General features: G+C 35.6%; 1 protein-coding gene and 1 pseudogene across 1 annotated transcript in view; one reads left to right on the forward strand and one right to left on the reverse strand.

The window, feature by feature from the left end:
* The window catches only part of Epc2 (enhancer of polycomb homolog 2), a 136,666-nt gene that overhangs the window by 99,908 nt on the left and 12,000 nt on the right, over positions 1–24,758 (reverse strand). The window lies entirely within an intron of this gene.
* Positions 5,187–5,811, forward strand: LOC114094790 (translationally-controlled tumor protein pseudogene; annotated as a pseudogene).

Below are 24,758 nucleotides of genomic sequence, written 5' to 3' on the forward strand. Positions count from 1 at the left end.
ATGATATAAAAAGGATAAAAGACTACCAACAAATTAAGATACATTAGAAGAAATGAGCAAGTTTCAAGAAACAATCTGCCAAAACTGAATCATGAAGAAATAAAAAATACAAACAAAATTTTAACTAGTCAGAAAGTCACACCAATAATCAAAAATTGCCAATAAAGTAAGTTCAGGACCAGATGACTTCAATAGAAAATTATACCCAACAACATTGAAAAAAAATAAATACTCATCCTTCTGAATTCTTGCAAAAAATTGAAAGAATACTTCCAACCTTATTATTTGAGGCCAATCTTACACCAAAACCAGAAAGAGATACTACAAGAAAACTATAGACCAATGTCCCTGGTAAATAGTGATACAAAGTCTCAAGAAAATACCCAAAACTAAATTCAACAACATACTAAAAAGATGTAAGGTTGATTCAACATATGAAAATCAATCACTGTAATATACCAGAATGAAGAACAAAAATCATAACTATTTCAATTGATGGAGATAAAGCAACTGACAAAAGTTTACATTCCAGCATTGTTCATTAATAGCCCAGAAGTGGAAGCACCCCAAAAGTCCACAGACCCTAGAATAGATTTTTTTTTTTTTAAGTTTTTAATACTTGTAGACAGACAGCATGTCTGTATTTTCTTTATGTGGTGCTGAGGATAGAACCCAGTGCCTCACACAAGCTAGTCAAATGCTCTCCCAGTGAGCTACAGGCCCAGCCTCCAGAATTGATTTTTTAAATGTGGTATTTACATACAATGGAATATTATTCAGCCCTAAAATGCAGGATTTCTGTTATATACTATAAAGAGAGTGAATCTTCAGGGCATTATGTAACTGAAATAAGTCATCCACAAAACATATGTATTGCATGATTCCATTTCTGAGGCAATCAAAGGGAACATAAAGGAACACAAAGTAGAATGGTGGTTGCTAGGAGCTGGAGGTGGTATATAACATGTGATTACTATTCAGTGGGTACAAAGTTTCAGGTTGTTGTTGTTTGGGGGTTGGTTTTTTGTTTTGTTTTGTGGGGTTTTTTTGTTTTGGTTTTGGTACCAGGGATTAAACTCAGAGGCACTCAATCACTGAGCCACATCCTCAGTCCTATTTTGTATTTTATTTAGAGACAGGGTCTCACTGAGTTGCTTATAGCATCTCGCCATTGCTGAGGCTGGTTTTGAACTTGGTGATCCTCCTGTCTCAGCTTCCCAAACTGCTGGGATTACAGGTGTGTGCCACCACGCCCCACTGAGTTTTAGTTTTAAAAGATGAAAAAGTCCTAGGCATGTTTGTCTAACAATGTAATATAGTTAATATTTCTGAACTATATACGTTAAAAGGTGAGGTTTTCAAGATGGCAGAATAAGGAGGTTGTACAATGTTCCTGGCTGCTTCGTGAAGTGAAACCAAGAAAACTGACAGGTAAGGTGAGTGAACAACAACAAAAAAAAAAAAAAAAAAAAAAAAAGCAGGGGGACTTTACTGGAATTTAAAACTGGTCATTCAAAGCAGATCAGTCCTCAGGAGTTTGGATATAATAAAATAAGGAAGAAATCCCCAAAGGCACAACCATTGCCACAGCCGGGCTGGAAGCTCCAGCCAGAGAGATCCCTCCATGAGCATAGTGGAGGGATAAGGAAATTAAAGGAACCCATGTTTGGGGGATGTCCAAGGTGTGTCTGGGTATGGAGCATTTAGAGATCAAGCACAATGGCGGTAAACCTGAAAGATGAGCTGCACAATATCCATGTGTGGGAAAAGAAACCACCATCTCTATAGGCAGCGTGGTAGAGGACTAAGGAAGAAATTATTTTGCAGCTGCTTGGGGGTGGGGGTGCCTGGCAACTGAGGGGGCTGATTCCTGGCAAACGCCAAGTCTGGCCTGAAATACAGGCCCAGTAAACACATGCTGCACGATGTAGAGTGTGCTAAAGTGACCAAGAGAAAATCAAATATGGAGAGAGGTTTACACAGGGACAACTGGTCAAAGAAACCCACCCAGATCTAACCCTTCCTCCTTCCCTACCCCTCCAATCCAACTGCTTGCAGGACTGGCTGGGAGAGATGCATCTAGCCAGGAACTTGGAAGGCTAGGGCAGGATAAATTGTTTGGAGAATGAACATGAGACCAGGAAACGTGGAGTCTGCAGGTAACATAGGGGACTAGGAATTGGGTCCCCGGCCACAAGAGTAGAAACTAGGGGAGATCTCTGGAGTGAAGTCTTCCAGCAAGTACTGGGTGCTGGAGGTACACTGACTTAAAATCTCCAGGCAAATTAGCATTCAGTAAAGAGCCTCCAGCCCTCTTAAACCTAAACCCTGCCTCCAGGAACTCTGCCTACTGGATTACCTCTCTCACTCCAGCAATCCAGAGGGTGGAACATCACACTCCAGAAGACCCCACCTAAAACTGCTGAGAAGAGAAGCTGAGAATATTTTGAACTCCAATGTAAAGAATTCTTTAACTTTTCATCAAGATTTTTTTTAAATTCTTCATAACTGTTTAATTGTGGCCTTAATGGTACATGGACTTTTATATAGTCTCCTATTTTTTTTTCTTCTCATCTCTAGTATTTTTCTTTTTCTTTTCTTTTTTTTTTTTTTTTTTTTGGGGGGGGGGGGGTTGCTGGAGATTGAACCCAGAGCCTTGTGCATGCGAAGCAAGCACTCTACCAACTGAGGTATATCCCCAGCTCATCTCTAGCATTTTTTGAAGCCAGTTATTTTACATGGATAAGTTTTTTGTGAATTAGGATGTTTGTTTAGTTTTGTATTCTTCTAATCTTTTTAAAAATTATTGCTTTATATATTTCTCTCCTGTTTCCCTTGATTTTTTTTTCTTCTGGAAACAGCCAATCTGTATTATTCTTTCACTCTACCTTTGATCTTCTTCTCCTGTCTTCTCTCCTCCTCCCTCATAATCATCACATCCATCACTTCTGTTTTATCCATGTCCACCAATTGAAAACATAAACCCTTTTGTAAACTTGCTGTTTTTATCACAGGCAATAACTCATCATGTCATTTCTGTTTATTGTGATAATTAACATTGCAGAAATCATACTAGGAACTATTTGGTTTAGTGGTATAAACTGTTTCCATTGGTTGTTATTATTTGTCTCTCCCTAAACAGTGAGATACTGGAAACCTTCGGGGACACTGTAAGTCTACTGCCTCAGATCCATACTGTTAGTTGGGTAGACACACAAACATGAAAAGGCAAGGGAACAAATTGCCCCAAGCAAACCAAGGTACTCCAATAACAGAATACATCGACATCACAGTGAAAAAATGTCAGAGAAGGAGTTTAGAATATACGTAGTTAAACTGATCTGTGAAGTAAAGAATGATATAAGAGAGGAATACAGGTAACAAAGGATCACTTCAATAAAGAGATAGAAATTCTGAAAGAAAACTAAACAAATTCTTGAAGTGAAGTTAACAATACACCAAATTAAAAATTCAATAGAAAGCATCATCCACAGACTAGACCACTCAGAAGACAGAACCTCAGGCAATAAAAGCACAACATATAATCTTGAAATAAAATGGACCACGGAGTGAAGATGTTAAGAAACCAGGAATACAACTTCCAAGAATTATGAGATAACATGAAAAGACCAAATTTAAGATTTATCAGGATAGATGAAGGCACAGAGATACAAACGAAAGGAATGCAAAATCCTTTCAATGAAATAATATCAGAAAATTTCCCAAATCTAAAGAATGAAATGGACAATCAAATACAAGAGGCTTACTACAGGACTCCAAATGTGCAAAATTACAACAGACCCACATCAAGGCACATTATAATGAAAATGCCTAGCATACAGAATAAGACTAGAATTTTAAAGGCTGCAAGAGAAGAATATCAAATTACATACAGAGGAAAACCAATATGAATCTCAGCTGATTTCTCAACCCAGATTTTCAAAGTGAGGAGGTCGTGGAATAACATATAACAAGCTTTGGAAGAAAATGGATGCCAACCAAGAATCCTACACATAAGCAAAATTAAGCTTCAGATTTGAAGACGAAATAAAAACCTTCTATGATTAACAAAAAAAATAAAAGAATTTGCAACTAGAAAGCCTGCACTTCAGAATATTCTCAACAAAATATTCCATGAAGATGAACTGGGGGAAAAAAATGTGAAAACCAGTGAAGGAAGAAACTACACTAAAGGAACCGTCAATCAAAGGAGAACTAATTCAAATTAAAAACTAGGATGAGCCAAAATGATGGAGAACACAAATCATATCTCAATAATAACCTTGAACATTAATGGCCAAAACTCATCAATCAAAAGACAGACTGGCAGACTGGATTAAAACACAAGAGCCAACAATATGCTGTCTCCAAGAGACTTACTTAATAGGCAAAGACATCTACAGACTGAAGGTGAAAGGATGGGAAAAAACATCACTCACGTGGACCATGTAAACAAGGGGTTTCTATCCTCATATCAGATAAAGTGGACTTCAAGCAAAAGTTAATCAGGACAAAAAAAGGATGTTTCATACTGCTTAAGGGAATTATACATCAACAAGACATAACAATCATAAATATTTATGCTCCAAACAATGGAGCATCTACGATACAAACAAAATCTTCTCAACTTCAAGAATCAAATAGATCACAACACAATAATACTAGTGACTTTAACACAGATCTCTCTCACTACTGGACAGATCTCCCAAACAAAAACTAAACAAAGAAACTACAGAACTAAATAATACAATCAATAATTTAGATTTAACAGACATATATAGAATATTTCACCCATCAATGACTGAATGCACTTTCTTCTCAGCAGCACACAAATCATTCTCTAAAACAGACCATATTATGTAAGCTATCACATATGTTGTCATACAATTATAATATTACCTTAATATATTTTAGCACCTGTCAGGTTATTTTGATAGCTCCCTTTTTATTGATATTAATTTTTGTGTTCTTGCTTTTTTCTTGATTAGACTTATTTAATTTTTATCAAATTTTAGCTGTATTATTCTCTATTTCATATATTTCTGCTCTCTTATTTTTTCCTTCCTACTACTTAATTTGAAAATAATTTGAGCTTTTCTGCCCACTCCCCCTGCACTCCCCAGAGCTGCTCTGCACAGCAAGCTCCCGCTTCCTGCTAATCTAGCGCTGCTGTTGTCTCCCTCCAATCGCCATCATGATTATCTACCCAGATGTCATCAGCTACAATGAGAAGTTCTCTGACATTTACAAGATCCAGGAGACTCTGGACGGCCTCTGCCTGGAGGGGGAGCGCAAGATGGTCAGTAGGACAGAGGGTAACACTGATGACTCACTCCTTGATAGAAACGCTTTGGCTGAAGGACCGGAGGGCGAAGGTACCAAAAGCACAGTAATCACTGGTGTTGGTATTGTCATGAACCATCACTTGCAAGAAACCAGCTTCACAAAAGCAGCATACAAGAAATACATGAAATCAATCAAAGGCAAACTTGAAGAACAGAAACCAGAGAGAGTAAAACCTTTTATGGTAGAGACTGCAGAACAAATCAAGTACACCCTTGCTAATTTCAAAAATTACCAGTTCTTTATTGGTGAAAACATAAATCCAGATAGCATGGTCACTCTCCTGCACAACCATGAGAATGCTGTGACCACATATATGATTTTTTTAAAAGGATGGTTTAGAAATGGAGAAATGTTAATAAATTTGGCAGTTACTTTGGATCTATCATCTATCATCATAACTGGCTGCTGTTTGTCATCCACACAACACCAGGACTTATGACAAATGGAACTGATGTCATCTTGAGCACATTTAGGCATTGTTTTTTAAGAAAACAAAGTTCATTTAAACTAAAAAATAATAATTTTTTTATTATTATTCTAGCTTCTTTCTGATACAAGTCTTTGTTATAAATGTTCATCTCAGTACTATTTCATCACAGAGATTCTGATATTTTAAGCTTTTATTATCACTTAGTTCAAAGCACTTTTTATATACTTGTGCTTTCTTCCTTGACCTCAGAGATATTTATAAGTGCACCATTTAGTTTTGAAAAGGTTGATGTGGGGGTGAGGTATTCTATATATTTTAAAGTGATTGATTTCTAATGTAATCAGGCGGGAAACAGTCTGCATGATTCAAATTTTTAAAAAAGTAATGGAAATGTTTTTTATATTGATTGTACTGATTACATAAATATCAAAACTGAAAATAAAAATAAACTTAAGAAACTAACACTTTCACATTCTCTCACACAACACACGCACCAATCAAAATTTATTGAAAGACACTAAAGAATACCTAAGTAAGAAATGGTAAATGTTTTAGGGGATAATTATGCTTAACCTGACTTAAATATTGCTTAATGTAAATGTGCAATGAACTATTATATGAAACTCACTGATATGTATAAATTAAATTTTAAAAAGATAAATAAATGGAAACCCATTTCTTGTTCATGGAATAAAACACTTAATATTTTTGTAATAACAATGCTCCTCAAAGGGCTCCACGGATTCAATTTCTGACCCCTATAAAAAGAATCCCAGAGGCCTTTTTGTGCAGTGACAGAAAAGCCAATTTTAATATTAACATGGATCTGTCCAAACTGTTAGAATGTCTCTTATCAAAAAAGAAAGAAAGTAAGCATTATTGAGAATGTAGAGAAAAGGGAGTCCTTACAGACTGTTGGTAGAAATATAAATTAAAAGTCATTATAGAAAACTCTCTGGCATTATCTCAAAATGGTAAAAAAATCAAACAACCAGATGAACCAGAATTCCAATACTGAGGGGTAAATCCAAAGGAAATAAAATCAGCATGTTGAAGAGATGTCTGCATTTCCATGTTTACTGCAGCACTATTTATTCAGCAAGATATAGAACCAACCTGAGTGTCTATCAATGGATGAATAATAAAGAATATGTGACATATATACACAATAGGATACTAATTAAGTTTATTCACTGAAAAACAAAACTCTGTCATTTGTGACATGAATGAACTAGGAGGACATTGTGTTAAATGAAATAAGGCAGGCAACTACACACAAATACTGCATGATCTCATTCATGTAGAATCTTAAAAAGCTGGCCTCACGAGAGAGTAGAAATGTTTTTATCAGTCTAGGATAGGTGAGAGAAGAAGGGATGGGACGATGTTGGTCAAAGATATACATTGAGGATAAAATTCTACAATAGGCAAGTAGGAAGTACATAAGTGATCTGGGGGCATGAGACCTGGGGAGGATGGAGAAGAGGAGAAATTGGGAACAATGGCTACTGGTTTTGAAGTTCCTTTTTGGGGTGAAGAAAATGATCTAAAAGTGTGGTGATGACTGCATAGCATTGGAATACGAAACACCATTGGACTGCACACTTTAAATGGGTTAATTATATGATATTTGAATTATCTCTCAATAAACTGCTTAAATGAATTAATTCTAAATACTAATTAATATCTTGGCCAAAATTTTAATAGTGAAAAGAATAGAAGCTGATGACCAAGTAAACTCAAGGTAACACACATAAAATTAAAGAAGCTTGCTTTTCTCTTATAGCACGCATAGGGAACAGTTTTACCCATCCTTGTTCCACCCTTAATTTTCGTTAGTGCATTAAAAAAAAAAAAGAGGAAAGCATAATCATCCTAATAAAGTACCATAACAGTCATTAGATGTCAAAACAGAACAAACCTACATTATCTGTGCGTGATTTAGGCCACTGTCCTGAAAAAATAAATAAATAAAAAGTAAACATATTTTAATACGTCTTCTGATTCTACTATAATGTATAGTCCATACTTCTAGAATGGTGTAATTGTTAAAACTCAGTTGAAACGGGCCATTTATTCAAGGTGAAAATATCTGCTAGATATCTTGGATTTTTTAATCCTTTATAATTTATATTAAACATCAATAGAAATTCATTCTAGATGGTGGTCTAATATTCATTAATTAAATTCACCAAAGAAGCTAAGAAAAACAATAGTTAAAGAAACAATAAGAACATGAAAGAATTGGGAAAAATGAAAATAAGAAAACACACCAGTAATCCAAAAAGCCTTTTAACTAGCAATTCATTCTTTCTGTATCTGGAAAATATTAATTAATCTACTATTTTCTTTCTTTAATACTGATATGAATTATAATGTTAATCTAATATTCTGATTCAGAATCCTACCTAACGATTGCTCAGATAGTGTAAAGGTGTGTTTTGTTGCCAGGGCCACCTCTGAAGTCTTGGTCTCCTATGTCCTATTTCGTGACTTTGAATACATCACTTTTGTTTGTAACACATTTGAATGTTACTTTTATATTAATATTTCTTAGTAATGTTTCTTTGGTTCTTTCCTAATAACCCATAGTAAATGAAGATTAAGGAAAGATATGTACAAAGTCTGATATATTAAGTGCTTAATAAATAATATCCATTATTGTTTAAGGTAACTGTAAGAAAATATATTAAAACTACAAAGAATGCCCACAGAATTTTATGATAGTAAATTGTTATGTATTTATTTAAACAAACATTCCCCGTTTCTCTATCTCCCCCCAACACATACACAAACACAAACACTAAAGTCCACTAGACATCTGACAAAATTAAGAAGAACTGATTCTAGAACATATCTGGATATAACTATGTCAAAAATAATGTAACTTATAAGGTCTAATGAACTACACTTCAAAACAATTAGAAAGCAAAAAAGCATCAATGAAGCAGTGCTTCCAGAAACATTAATGACAGCAAAGTGAACCGAAGATTTTATATGCAGGTAAATTGTCCTTCCATTATCAAGAGGACTGAAAAAATTTAAAGCACTAAAGTGAAAACAATGGAACTAAAAGGCAAAGGAGCAAGAGTAAAAAAATGAAGATAGAACAAATTCTATCTTCACGGAAGGTGTTTAGAAGCAGCCACTATTGTACAGAAGATTAAAGTATGTTGTTAAAAACTATCAAACAAAGATATAAAGAATGGAGTAGAAAGATAAGAATGAAAATTCTCTAAGGGTACAGCACTCCTTGTAGAGTTCTAAGGATGCTCAAAAAACAAAATGAACAAATACTGGAATAAACCAACATGAAATACAAAGAGAAATTACAAACTCTACCATTTCAAAAATCAATATTCATGTAACCACACTGAAAGCTTATATGTCAACTTTAATGCTAATATATACTCTAAAGGATTGTATGATTATTATATAACTTAATAAAGTGTTCAGAATGGTCTGCAGCACAGTGGATAAATGTTTATTATTTTTACTAAAGGTAATCAAAATAGAAAGATTTTTTTAAAACAAAAAAAGGAAAAAGATTACAATAATTTAGAAATGTTGAATATCAAAAGCAAACCTTTTAATACCCATTCGTAATAAATTCCCAGAAAGACAGAAACAACTTGATAAAGGACAACCAACTATAGAAAACTTACTGTAAGGTCCTTGCTTAACATCTGGGCGGCCATCCTAAGTAACAGCCACCATTTTCCTGCCCACTCCTTCATACCAACCCCACCCTTAATCACCTACATTAGGACCCACTGGGCTCTAATCCCTGAGCCAACCCCATGAAAGTCTCCAACCCCAAGTCTATTGCCTCTCTCCACTATGGAGGGATGTGCCTTTGTCAGCTCAGACAAATAAACTGCCTGGTCTCTTGTCTTTCATTTCTCATTCACCCATCTCCCAGTTCCTCGCTTTCCTTTCATTGGTGCCAAAACCCAGGATCAGGTTCTCCCGGTGAGCCCGCTCCCCTCTTTGAGGGTCACTGAGCATCCCCAGGCCCTAATCTGAACTCCATCATGGGACCATGCCCTCCATTCTGCCAAACACCCTCTCTGCACCCACCACCAGACATTTCAGGTAAGACCCCTGTCTCTGGTAGACTTAAACGAACTATAGGTTCCTTTCCCAGGAAGTGACCATTGATCGTCCAGCATTCCCAGAGTTACCATGTGGTTTGGGGCACCCCCAGCCACTGCTTTCACAGCTACAGCTGATCCTTACTGTTAACTAGGTCTACAGGTAGTCTTTTATTTGGGTCCTGGGTTTTGACCAAAACCACCAAGGGTGATTGGGAAGTTGTTCCTGGTGAAACCTCTGGGCCTTGGGTTCTATCTCGCCTTGGGCATCTCCTCATCCATTCCCTCTCAGAGTCTCTTAGGCTGCCTCCTGGCTATCCTAGGGACTCTTTCTTTCACCCTGGACCTAACCCCCCCTCCAAAAAACTTATCCGTTTGTGCAGTCAGACCTGGCTTCAATATCATTTGGATAAGGACACTAAATGGAGGCTTAACGGCACTCTAGATCCCAATATTATCAGGGATGTTTTCAACTATTGTGAGTGTTCTGGAAAATGGAAAAAAGATATCATACATTCAGATATTTCCCTCTTTCTAAGCCCTCTCTCTGCAACTCTTGCTCTCCCACACAAGTCCTCTTACCTTTCACCTCCCTTCTCTTTCTAATGAAGCTGCCACAGCAACTGTCTTCTCTGCCCCTCCGCCCTTCTCTCCTCCTACAACACGCTAACAGGCTGCCGTGGCCCAACACACATCACTGACAGAATTCTGAACCATACTACAAATTTAAATAAGGAGGCTTAAGTCACACAAAACATATGCTCTCAGACACCGTGGTGTCTGAGAATTAAATTAGAAATTGATAACAGATATCTGTAAAAAATATATATATATATCACTAAATATTTGTGAACCATGTAACTCATTTTGACCTATGGATCAAAGAAAAGGATCAAAAGGGAAATTGACAACTATTCTGAACTGAATAAAAATGAAAAAGCCAAAACAAAACAAATTTAAAAAAACAGGTTCAAAATTACCAACAAAGCAGTATTTTGAAAGAAATTTACAGCACTATACACCTATATTAAAACAGGGAGAAAAAAAAAAAATCAGTGACCTCAGAATCTACCTTAAGAAATTAGAAGAACAAATTAGACCCAAAGTAAGCCTAGGAAAAGAAATGATCCAGAACAGTGTGGAAATCAATGAAATGGAAAATAATAAAATCCACAGGAGGGAAAAAAAAAAAAAAAAAAAGCCTGTTTCTTTAAGAAAATCCATAATGGTGATAAACCTCTAGTCAGATGAATCAAGGGGGAAAAGTGAAAAGACACAAATTACCAGTATCATGAACAAGTGAGATGACCGAACATTATAAACAACTTCATGCTCATCAATTTGACAATTAGCTAAAAAGAAATCTCTTGAAAGAAATAAATTAGCCAAGTTTACTCAGAAAGAAATAGGTGACCTGAATAGCTTTGCATGTATTAATTAAAGAAATTGAACTGCAGTTTAAAACCTCATGCACCTCATGCACACACACTAAAAACAAAAACAAACACACAAAAATCTCACTGGTAAATAATTTCACCAAACACTTAAAGAGGCAACAATATCAACCCTACACAATTTTTTTCCAAAATAATGGAGACAGTACTTCTTGCCAACTCATTCTGAGGCCAGAATTATTCTGATCCAAAAAGCAGAAGACTACATTGGGTTGGGGAGTGGGAGGGGAGACACTAAACTATAGACAAATAAAAATTCCTGTGAACATAGATGCAATCACCTAAACAAAAGTTTAGTAAACAGAATTCAACAATGCACTGCAAAGGGGATTTAATCTCAGGAATGCAGGATTGGCTTATAATCAAAACCAATGTAATTCAGCACATTAACACATTTTTAAAAACTACATAATCATCCCTATATACAAAGAAAAAGCATTTGACCAAAGCTAACACCTATTCCAAAAATTCTGAGAAACCTAGAAATAGAAGGCAATTATTTTCAACATAGTAAAGGGCATCTACAAGAAAACCACAATAACATCACATGTAAATGAAATACTGAATATTTTTATCCTAGAATTAGGAATTAGACAGGGATACCCATAATCAATACATTCAACAGCACACTAGAGGTTCTTATTGGTGTAATCAGCATAGAAAGAGGAAAGAAGGAGTGGGGGCAGGCAAAAAAAGTGAATGAGCAGCAGAAAACAGAATAACCCAGACAAATCTCTGAAAAGATCCCATTTCAATTTCCAGTGGTTTGAAACATAAGAATGATAATAGTTCCTTTTAATATGTACTGAAACAACCTGCCACACATCCAATTTAGAGCCGTCTAATTCAATTGTTTCACAGCCCTGAGGTCTTATAACCATGAAGAATTTGGGGCAGCAGTCCTTATTCATTTCGGCAAAGCAAAGTCCGGCTTCTCAAGTCTATCAACTGAATTTTAATTATGTGATCCATGCCCCTGGCAATATAGAACACCAGAATCCTCTTTTCATTTAGCAAATATATTTTGACCAGATCTTGAATCACATTATCTTCCATCTAAGAATCTATGACAGATTAAACTTAATAACCAACCATGTCTTTCAGTCATTCACTTATACAACTGGCGGAATTCAGACTCAAGAAAAGTGCTGTCCTGTTCTGACTAAAAGAGCTCCAATAATCAACATTTTAGAATAAAAATTCAACTGTGGTTCTCAACACTAGTGGGCTTCAGAATCATCTGTAGGCCCTGTTTCAACACATTGCTGAGACAAACCAACAATTTCTGATTCAGCAGCTCTCAAATGGAACCAGATAATTCATATTTCTAAAAGTTTCCAAAGCTGCTGTGGGTTTGGGAACTACACTTTGAGAAGCACCAGCTTAACAAACCATTAGCTTAAGGCAATGTGACACACTGTGGTCCTCTAGAATTACAAAAATTTAGAGTAAGCATTTAAAAATTTCAAAACAGTCTGATATTAATTTTATCCATTGAAAGTGGTGATTTAAAAAGCTGTGGTCTTGTGCTGAGCGTGGTGGCACACGCCTGTAATCCCAGCAGCTTGGGAGGCTGAGGCAGGAAGATCGCAAGTTCAAAGTCAGCCTCAGCAAGAAGCTAAAAACTCAGTGAGATACTGTCTCTAATTATAACACAAAATAGGGCTAGGGATGTGGCTCAATCATTGAGTGCCCCTGAGTTCAATCCCTGATACCCCAAAAACAAAACAAAAAGTTGTGGTCTTATATTTACTACATCTTTAATTTTTCTGGAAATGTATTTTTATTATACTTAACAAATGTGTTTTAAAAACTGAGATTTTAATAAAACTTGAGGAAAATTTGCCTACAAGGTGTATTTCATTAATTTCTCCAGTATTTTATTATTATTATTATCATTATTATTCCTACTGCTACTATTATTACTATTACTATTATTTGATATTATTATTTGATGCTGGGAATTGAACTCAGGGGTCCTCTACCACTAAACTACATCCCCTATTCTTTTGATTTTTAACTTGAGACACAGTCTTGATAAGTTGCCCAGATGGCCTTGGACTTATGATTCTCCTGACTCAGCCTCCCAAGTCACTGGAATTACAGGTATGTGCCACCATAGCTGATTTTTTCTAATATTTAAAATGCATACTACCTTTATAGATAACATTACATATATTTCATTAACCGTGCCTCCCAAAGAAGCATTGGCTTTTGGGCTGGGGATGTGACTCAGTAGTAGAGCGCTTGCCTCACATGAGAGAGGCAATGAGTTCGATCCTCAGCACCACATAAAAATAAATAAATAAAATAAAGGTATTGTGTCCACCTACAACTAAAAAAAAATATTAAAAAAAGAAACATAGGCTTTTGCTAAAAATCAATAAAATAAGCAGTCACAACATTAAGTATTCTGTTTTTCCTGTAAAGCTATATTTAAAGACATTTATCATCTAAAGAATTAAATGTCCTTTTGCAATAAAGTCCTTTTTGAATTTAATAACAGGGTAAAGATTTTTCTTTCCTAAAGATAGTTGTGCTAAATTGTAAATAAGCCAGAACTAAATCTTTCATAGTTTCTCTATCTTAAATGCCTGTGAAGTATATGGAAAAGAGTTAGGGATGAAAGACTTGAATGCACTGAGTTAAACAGAAATGTAAAAGTAAAAGTAATTTCACCGTGTAGAAATATGCTGTCAAAAGCATTATAATTCTGGAATATCTGACTTACAATTCAATTTTCGGAAAACTCAAATTATAAATTGCCTAACTGTAATTTGTTTTGCTTGATAAAGTAACAAACGTTTACTTTTTGTTCTCTTGTCTATTGTGTGATTAGAACCTTGATTTAAAGTGAGAATTTCCTAATGCTGATTAATAACATGATCTTCAACAACACCACGAATTTAGAAAGGTGACACCAACAACAATGTAGGTTGCTCTTAAATATCATTCAATAATGAAAATGAATAGAGGAAATCCAAAACAATGAGCAACTGATACTAGGTTTTAAAATGCACCATTTGTCAGTCTATTTACCTACTGGTTTATAACATCATTTTTGAAACTATTTTTGCATTTCTTAAGTACTAGAAGTAGAGAGAAAACCCATACAGACCTATATACAAAAATAATCAAGAAGTAGACCACTGGTTGTGAAAAAGACAGATTAAGAACTTAAAAGAAGAAAGGAAAATGTGGGGGCGGGAAGTGGCTAGCAAACAGACTCATTCACCAGGGAAATTACACAAAAAGACAACAGATAACTCTTATCCATAAGAAACTGTGTCAGGCAAGATAGCTCTACACTTTGAAGCAATTCCTCTTGACAACCAAATCTCAAATAGGCAATAGCCAAAACACTTTAATACCTTAAATAAATCACTATGAAGAGGCATGGGGAAGACACACTACATTTATCATTATTATCTGTCACATTTCTAAAACCTATCCAGCAACTCCCAAATCCCATTTAAAATTTCCACATTAAATATGTCAAAGCCCTCAGGTGTGGTATAGCAGAGAAAAAAATTTAAGAACTGCATTTCTCAACGAAGATTCTTAAATTCTAATGATCATCTGAACAATCCACAAATCTTTTTTTCTGTAATGCATGTTTCGATTGTGATGGTACTTGAGATTCAGCTTTTTTTTTTTTTTTAAACAGAGTAAGGGGACTAGAGATTGAACCCAGGTACCTTAGCCACTGAGCCATATCCCCAGGCATTTTTTTTTTTTTTTTTTTTTGGAGACAGGGTCTCGCTAAATTGCTGAGGCTGACTTTGAACTTGTAATCCTCCTGCCTCATCCTCCTAAACTACTAGGATTATAGGTATGTGCCACTGTCCTTGGCAAGGTTCAGCATTTTTAATAAGCTCCCAGGTGAACCCAAATCTGTAGGCCAAACTTGAGTAGCATGGTCCTAAACTATATAAACATCTCAAATAAAAAAATGTATCTTTATGATACATCAACTGTATAAAACAGTCTGACAGTTTTGTAAAAAGTTAAAATCTCTTTGGTATAGCTATCATATGATCAAGCTATTTCACCATCAAGTATTTATATACCAAAACAAATAAATGTAAATCTGATAACAAAAATGCTCACAGCAGTGCTGAGTATGGTGGTGCATGCTTGTAATCCCAGGAGCTCAGGAGGCTGAGGCAGTTCAAAGCCAGTCTCAGCAATTTAGCAAGGCCCTAAGCAACTTAGTGAGAACCTGTCACTAAATAAATACCAAAAAAAGGGCTGGGGATGTGGCTTGTGGTTACGTGCCCCTGGGTTCAATCCCAGGTACCAAAAAAAAAATTGCTCACAGTAGCTTGATTTGTAACAGTCAAAAATCACTTAACAGGTGAATGAACACTGTGTGACAGTCATAAAAAGGAATACTACTGAGCAATAAAAAGGAATGAACTATTGATACTAGACTATATATGTATGGATATCAAAAACAAATGCAGCATGAAAAGAAACCAGGGCAAAAAATAGTATATACTATGTGATTTCATTTATATGAAAGTCTAGAAAACGCAAACCACTAATTTACAATGACACCTGAAGATTAAAGAGGTAAGTAAGGAGGTGAAGGGTTGAATATATTATCTTGATTGTGTAAGGATTTCATACATATACTCATATGCCAACACTTACCTGAATGAATATGTTAACGTGTATACTTTATGTGTTGGGTATATCTCAAATTTATTTTTAAATATATCTTTCAAATACCAAATTCTGACTAAAACAATGTCACTATGTACAATACAGAAAAGGTATGATTCTTCAAAAATTCCACATCTATGGTCTAATTCTTTAAAAAATTTAATAGCATGCCTACACTAGGAAAAAGACCCTGGTCTTTTAAGGGGCTGAAGATGGGTGGGTGACTTGGAGGGTCCTGTAGGATATGTCTTAGTTCCAAGTAACCATTGAAAATGTGTACTGCGGAGTAAAATAGCCAGGGGAGGACCAAGTAATAGCATGCCACTTACAAAAAAAAAACTATGAAATCTATACAAACTGGAATTTACTATTTATAACTGTGAGTTTTGTTTTGCAAAATACAAAATTGGCATATCTCCTGAGGTGCATTAGACCATCTCCAGATCCCGCTCCAAAGGACGTGGATGCTATGTGAATGAGCAGTCCTTACAGCGTATGGACAAGAACAATGACAATGTCCTACCTCTTGATTCTTACCCATCTTCTCCTGTAAGTGCTGTGCTGTAAGTAAATTACCTCACCTTACCTGAAGCCAGAGTTAACTGGACCAGGCTAAATACCTGACCTGAACTATACCAATCATATTTCATCTCCCAGAAATTTAGAAATGAGACTGAATTATTAAAACTATGGAGGTAGCCACATTTGACCCAAAAGATGTCAAAGCTTAGAAGTCCTTCTAAATGAAAGCAAATAAAACTGAGGGCATTTTTAAAAAAGAACAACAAATAGGGTTTTTCAGGAAAGCTGAGATGGTTCAATTTTAATATTCATCAATAACGATTAGATCTAAGGGGGAAAATCATACAAGAAGAGCAAAAAAAGCATCTTTGTTGAGAATATTCAATACTCATTCATGACAGATACACTAGATGTAGGGCATGATGTAAGGTAGGGCATGTTGCATCAGAAAAGAGGAAACTTAACTTGCTGGCTGCTACCCGCTTCCCAGTCCTGGGGCCACATGTAGTTAAGAGAGCACCTAGAGATTAGCCAGAAGGCATTGCCGTGGGTTGTGATGAAGAATCGGACCACCTCTAGGATAGGCTCAGAACCCTTCTGCCCTCTCAGACAGCTCCTGTCTCCCATTACTGTCCATGGGATGGGTGTAGATGTAAATTCTCCCCACCCTGCTGATCTTTATCCTGATTGGCTCCTGTACAATATATTAGCTGTGTGTGTTTTCTCATTAAAGGAGATCCTGCTTTGACTGTTCTCCCTGGTGCATCTGATTGTCCTCCTGCAAGGGAGGGCTGGGTGCACGCAGCCAGTCAACCTTTACCTTTCTTGGTTCGCTCCCCCAATCTCTCCCACAGGTCAGGAGGGAATGGGGGCTAAAAACCCCGACACTAGACACGTTTTAACCTCCATTTTATGTATTACATGTAACACATATACACATATAGAATATATATTTTGTAAACATATATATTACTTGTTTTCTAATCTATAAAGTAATCTACATGTTATGTAATGAAAGGCATTCACATTAAAGTCAGAACCAAAACAAATACATCCATTTCTCCAATACTTTTTAACATGGAATTCCAAGAATTAAAAAGGGAATCACACTTAGAGGCTCACTATTTGGAAAAGCAGAAGGAAACTATCTCTATTTGCAGATGATATGGTGTCTAACTCATTAACCCAAGAAAATCAATGCAAAAAATTGTACTAACAATTAGATAACTTAGTAAAGCTGTAAGAAACAAAATTAAATAGAACTAAAAAGCTTTCTTAAATATAATAACAAGTTATAAAGAATAATGAGAGGAAGTGTCATTTACAACAGTAACCAAACAGGTGAAAACTCCTGAAATAAGCTTAACATAAAACACAAAATCAATACAAGAAAAAGACTCCTGAAAGATATATAAGTACACTTCAAATGAAGAAACAAACCATGTTCTTGGATAGGAAATCAACATCATAAAGACATCAATTCTCTATAAACTGACTGTTAAATGTATGATGAATCCCAATAAAAATATCAAATTATCTTGTGAAGTTAGACAAAATAATTATAAAGTTCATATGGAAAAACATGTTAAAGCTGGGTGCAGTAGTGCACATCTATAACCCCAGCAACTTCGGAAGCTGAGGGAGGAGGACTGCCAAATTCAAGGCCAGTCTTGACAACTTAGTGAAACCCTGACTCAAAATTTAAAAAAATAATAATAAAAAATAAAAAGAGCTGGAGATATAGTTGAGTGGCAGGCTATTTGCCTAGCATGTGCAAGTCTCTGGGTTCAATCCCCAACATCGACCCCCCAAAAAAAAAGAAAAAGCATTTTTTACTAAGGACTAAAAACTCTTAACTATACATCAACATCCATCAATATAGAACTGATCACATTATACAGTAACTTTGTATGCTAGACCACTACCTACTACTACTAATAATAGTAGTAACAAATTAGAATCAATGCCCAGTCCACAAGAATTTCTTTTAGTGACCATATCTATGCTTCAAATACCCTTCTTTTTAAAAGCCACTATATTTCTTCCTGCCAAGCTCCCTTCAAACAAATGATCTAAATGCAAGCTGCCATTCTCTAATACTAAAAAAAAGAGTCAATGTAGTCGATGCAAACTGTACATGGAACAAAGGGTTAAAACACAGAAAATATACAGAACTCTAGAAAACTCAATAACACAAACCCAGATTTTAAAATACCAAGGACATTCTTCACAGAACTTGGGAAAAACCCTTATATTTGTAACGGAAACCATAAAAGAAATCCAAATAGCCAAAGCAATTTTAAGGAAGAGGGGGGAAAAAAACAGCAGTAGGTATTACATACAGATCTCAAAATACACTACAATGCTGTAGTAATCAAACGGCAAGACACTGGAGTGCACACCTGTGTATGTGTGCACACACATGCACCAATGCTTCACAACAACAAGCCTGTAAGTAAACTAACAAATCAAAGTAAACTGATTTTCAACAAGGGTCAAAGAATATGCACTGGAGAAAGGACAGCCTTTACAAAGAATGGTGCTGGAAAAAGTGGGTATCCACATAAAGAAGAATAAAAGTAGACCCTTCTTTCCCACCAGTTATAAAAATCAACTCAAAATGGATTAAAGATTGACTTCAAAATGGGAAAACACGAGAAGAAAATAGGGGGGGAAATGCTTCAAGACATTGGAATACACAAGGATTTTTTGGATAAGATCCCCAAAGCACAGGAAACAAAAACAAAAATAAGACAAAAGGGATTGCATCAAACTAAAAAGATTCTGCACAGCAAAGGACATAATCAACAGAGTGAAGAGAAAACCTACAGAATGGGAGAAAATACCTGCAAACTGTACATGGAACAAGGGGTTAATATGCAGAAAATATACAGAACTCTAGAAAACTCAATAACACCAACCCCCCAAAAAAAAACCAACCCAGATTTTAAAATAGGCAACAGACTAACTAGACACTTCTAAAAAGAAGACACAAAATTCAGTAGTGTTGTTATATACATCAAAAGAGTATTATCTGTACTAGAAATAAAGAAAAGCAATATGGAAATACCAATCATCAGGAAATTCCAAGTCCAAACTACAATGAGATATCACCTCACTCCAATTACAATGGCTATTATTAAAAAGACAAAAATGCTGGCAAGGATGGGGAGAAAAGGGAACCCATACACTCTGTAAGAATGTAAATTAATGCGGCCATTTTGGAAAACAGTATGGAGTGTGCTCAAAAACTTAATAGAACTACCATATAATTCAGCAATCCCACTACTGGGTATATATTAAAAAGAAAAAAATCAGTATGTAAATAAGATATCTGCATTCCATGTTCACTGTAACACTATTCACAATAGCCAAGAAAAAGAAACAACCTAGGTGTCCATCAACTGATGAATGAATAAGGGAAATGTAGTACGCATGCACAATGGAATAGTGTTCAGTCACAAAAAAAAAAAAAAAAAAAAAAGAAATCCTGTCATTGACAACAGCATGCACAGCACAGGTGATTATTATATTCAATGAAATAAGCCAGGCACAAAAAGACAAGTAACACATGATCTTACTCGTGTGTTATCTAAAAAAATTGATCTCAAAGTTGAGTAGATTGTGATTACAAGGCTGGGAAAAGTAGGGAAGAGGAAGAGGAGGAAGGGATGATTGATGCATTCTAAGTTAACAATCAGGAATAAGAAGTTGGGGTATGCTATTGCATAGTAGGGTGCTTACAGAAAACAATTACATATTGTGTAGTTTTCAAAAATGCTAGAAGAATACTGAATGAATGTTTTCACATTCAATAAATTAACAAAATAAATGTTTGAGGATAGAAATGATTAACAATTTAATTATTTGTGCTGTGGACTGAGCTAAGTGCTGGGGAGAAAATACAAACTACACATCTACTCTCAACTGGGGATGAGCTAAGCACATGTTCTACAACTCAGCTACATTTCTAGCCCCTGACCTGATTTAAACATTAAACAGTGTACACAATTTACATTACACAACATATGAAAATGTGATTCCCCCATTAATATGTATAATTTTTATGTTTTATGTATCAATTTAAATACACCATATTAGGTTAATAGTTGTAAAAATAAGTTAAAGGGAATAAATTTAAGTTGTACATAGTCTGAAAAAAAGAAAATTTCACATTTGATCTTTTGTGATGAGTCACAATCAAAAAGTAAGTACGCTAAAAATAGTGTATAAAAGTCACCTTTAGGCTGTATATACTAAGCATAAATAAATTTCATGTTTAAATCCAAGTCTTATCCCCAAGGTAATCTCATTATATATGCAGCAAGTATTTTTAAAAAATCAAAAACATTTCTGATCTCAAGCATGTTGGATAAGGTATATTCAATTTGTATCTTATAAACAGATTAAAGAAGTTAGATGATTTGGGGTTTTGCTTCTCCAATTTATAGAGAAATTAACTATCTCAAAAAAAAAAAAAAAAAAAAAAAAACTGTGGGACAGGCACTGGGGCACATGCCTGTAATCCTAGTGGCTTGGGGTGTATGCCTGTAACCCCAGTGGCTCCGGAGGCTAAGACAGGAGAATCGCGAGTTCAAAGCCAGCCTCAGCAACTATGAGGTGCTAAGCAACTCAGTGAGACCCCGTCTCTAAATAAAATACAAAATAAGGCTGGGGATGTGACTCAGTGGTCGAGTACCCCTGAGTTCAATCCCCCGTACAAAAACAAAAAAAAAGCTGTGGTGGCTAGTACTGCTTTGCTGTCCAAAAGAATGAGCAACTTCCCATGCTGTGTTAATGTCCCAACAATAGTCAGGCAACTTTTAATTATATCATTTCTAAACACTTTCCACAGAAATACAGGAAGACAATATCTACATTTACTTCAGTGCTTACAAGGAATAATCTTCCTTATATTGAACACATTTGTATTCTTCAGTGACATGCTTCCATGTAAAAACTAATAGATTATGCATTTCACATTAGTGTAACTCAATCTAAAGCTTTAACTAACTCCTCAGACTGCTCAGAAAATTTAGGACTTTGTGATTCATACCCAATGAGAATTACAATTAAAAACAATAATCTACATTATCAATTTAAATGTGATTCTTAACCTCCTCTGTTACTTCATGGTAAATGAATTCTATGGTCACTTACTCTAGGCCTGATGACTCTTTGGGAGGCAGAAGGAAAACACACAAACTATGGGAAAGAAATAAGGGAGAGAAGAAAAGAGAAAGAAGTGCATGAAGTTCACAGACCTCAGGAAGTCTGTTTAGGTGCCAATGACCTCAGTTAAGAATCCCCGACATAAAGACTTCAATGAAATTCCTTTTTCTACAAGGTATCCAAATTGTTGTTATTCTGTCATAATTTACTAAAATCCCAGAGCCAGAAATCAGATTTCCAGTGTACTAGAAACTAGCTTTATTTCAAGTCTTCTACCACTGCCACCACCACCCATAACACTGCCTGTAGACCACATCCAACCATAGTAACCTACTACAAACGCACACATAATGATGTACCCAGCAAAACCTAGCTCCCCATCATCAAAATTAAACCCTGTATTCCCCAAATATAGAAAGGGAAATGCATACTCACATATACACATGTGTGTGTATATATATGTTCGGCATCACCATTTATAGTTTAAGAAATAATATAAACACGTAATGTTGAATCAATTACAGCAGTGTTTTTCAATCTGTAGGATGAACCAATGAACCACTAATCAAGAAAACCAATTTAATAGCTCATGACCAAAATTATTTTTAACACAATAGAACTGAAAAGGGAAAAAATATGTAGGTTTAGCTGATACTTATTACTTGCAAATTCCCATATTTGCAAATTTGCTTATTCACTAAATTTTATTTGTAACACCAAAATTAATACAGCGCTTTCAAAGTCATTTGTAAACATGTGCAAAGCAGTGAAAAATTTGAGTCATCAACACATTCCCAAATAAGATCAAACAGGGTGACACTTGTGTTTCAGATCTCACACTATAAACAAATGTCCTTCTCACATTCTATTCAGTGCCAGGTTTTTCCTATTTTTGTACTTTTTGTAATTGGTTTTACTGTCTAAAGGGGCCCCCAAACAGTAAGTATAGTCTAGTGTTCCCAAGCACAAGAAGTCGATGAGTTAGAATGCTGCTGTGAGTTCAATGTCAATGAATCAATGACATATATTAAATAAGGCAGTTTTAAATAGAAAAACGCATAAAACAAAAAGCTATGTATTCATTAACTGAACCAAATCAGTGGCTCACAGGAACATAACCATGTATGTCCCGTAAGGATCAGTATTCAATAATTCTGTGCCCATGGTAACTTTATAGAACATAAATGCCTAAACAGTGAAAATGAATTGTATTAATGCATAGGTATATATGTGTCTCTGTTGAAGTACACTTTATTTCAGTTATACATAAGCAAACAACAAGTCAGTTAAAAAGAGTTCACACATTTTTCTACCTAGACAAATCATCCTACTATATCAGAATCACCCTTAAATTATGACTTGATTGGTAATTACACATGGACTTTATAAAAGCATCCTAAATATTCTAATGTGTGGCTGAGAACCACTATTCTATCTGTTAAGGTGATGTTTCTCAAAGTTGGGTCCCTAGACAAGTGGCATCAGGATCACCTGGGAACATTTTTAAAATGCAAACTCTCAGGGCCCACACTAGACCTACTAAATCAGACACTACGGGGTAAGACCCAGAGATCTGTTTTAACAAAGCCTCCAAGGGATTCTGATGCATGCTAAATTTTGAGAATTGCTGACCTAAATCTTTTTACATTTCTTTTGGGGTTATTTGAAAACCCTGATGAATTCTGCTAATAAAGCCAACATGTAACTCCTACTGACCAAGCACCTACAATGGATAGGCAATCTTCTTCCAAGCACTTTACAAAAAGCAGACAAATAAAACTGATGCATTACTTGTACAATAATCAAGTAGCACTATTTCTTTATGACATCCTTCATTACAGTTTATTTTCCTCAGAATTCTTTTAATACACCATTAATAAATACACCTGTGCCTGTCCTGAAGGGTGAATCTACATTAGACCTCAAAAATTGTTTCAACCCTTTAACTACTCTTAGGTATCACATAATTCCCTATATGAAAGTAATGACACCTGTCTTAAAAAAAACTCATGCAATTCTGACAGATCACTTCAATAACAACATGTAAAATGTAATTCAGTAATATATAATAGTTGGGCTGGGGATGTGGCTCAAGTGGTAGCGTGCTCGCCTAGCATGCGTGCGGCTCGGGTTCGATCCTCAGCACCACATACAAACAAAGATGTTGTGTCTGCCGAAAACTAAAAAATAAATATTAAAATTCTCTCTCTCTATCTCTCTAATATATATATATATATATATATATATATATATATATACACACACATATATATAATAGTCAATTAGTTATTAATTGAATTCATAAATACTCCCACTCAAATTATGTCCCTCCTAATATAAATTCCCATACTATCAATTTTATCTGCCATGATAATACAATATACCTCATATGAAATTATCTGTATGCGACTCTTTTCTCCCCTACAGGACTTCCAGCAGCCAGAAAACAGGTACCACATCATATTCTTTCTCGCGTTTAAAGCAGATAGCAAGTATTGCTCATTCGGCCAATGAAAATTTAGTGAGCAGTTACCATATGCCAAGTCCCTGTACCAGATGAAAGTGGACACAAAGATAACATAGCCCCAATGCTCATGGGACTATATACTGAACGAATAAATATCAAAAACAATGTCACTGAAAGTTTGAGAGGGCAGTATGAATGCTATTTGGGGGAATAGGAGTACTGGGGGATTGAACCTAGGGGTGCTTAACCACTGAGCCACATCCCCTTTTTTATTTTTTGAGACAGGGTCTTGCCAAATTGCTGGGGCCTCACTAAGTTGCTGAGGCTGGCTCTGAACATGTGATCCTCCTGAGACCTTGGGATTACAGGTGTGAGAGGGCTATCTATGAAATACCTGGCTTGACTACATATACCTGAAAATAAGGCAGCTTCCTTCAGTAGGGTATTCCCTATTGCTGCTCTTCTGATCCAAGTTGCTACTTGAGACCACTAATAAATATAAGAAGCCACAGTAGGACACACCTGTAATTCCAGGGATTCTGGAGGCTGAGGCAGGAGGATTGCAATTTCAAGGTCAATCTTAACAATTTAACAAGACCCTGTCT

The sequence above is a fragment of the Marmota flaviventris genome, chromosome 11 (genome assembly GCF_047511675.1).
Source record: "Marmota flaviventris isolate mMarFla1 chromosome 11, mMarFla1.hap1, whole genome shotgun sequence".
Taxonomy (NCBI): Eukaryota; Metazoa; Chordata; class Mammalia; order Rodentia; family Sciuridae; genus Marmota; species Marmota flaviventris.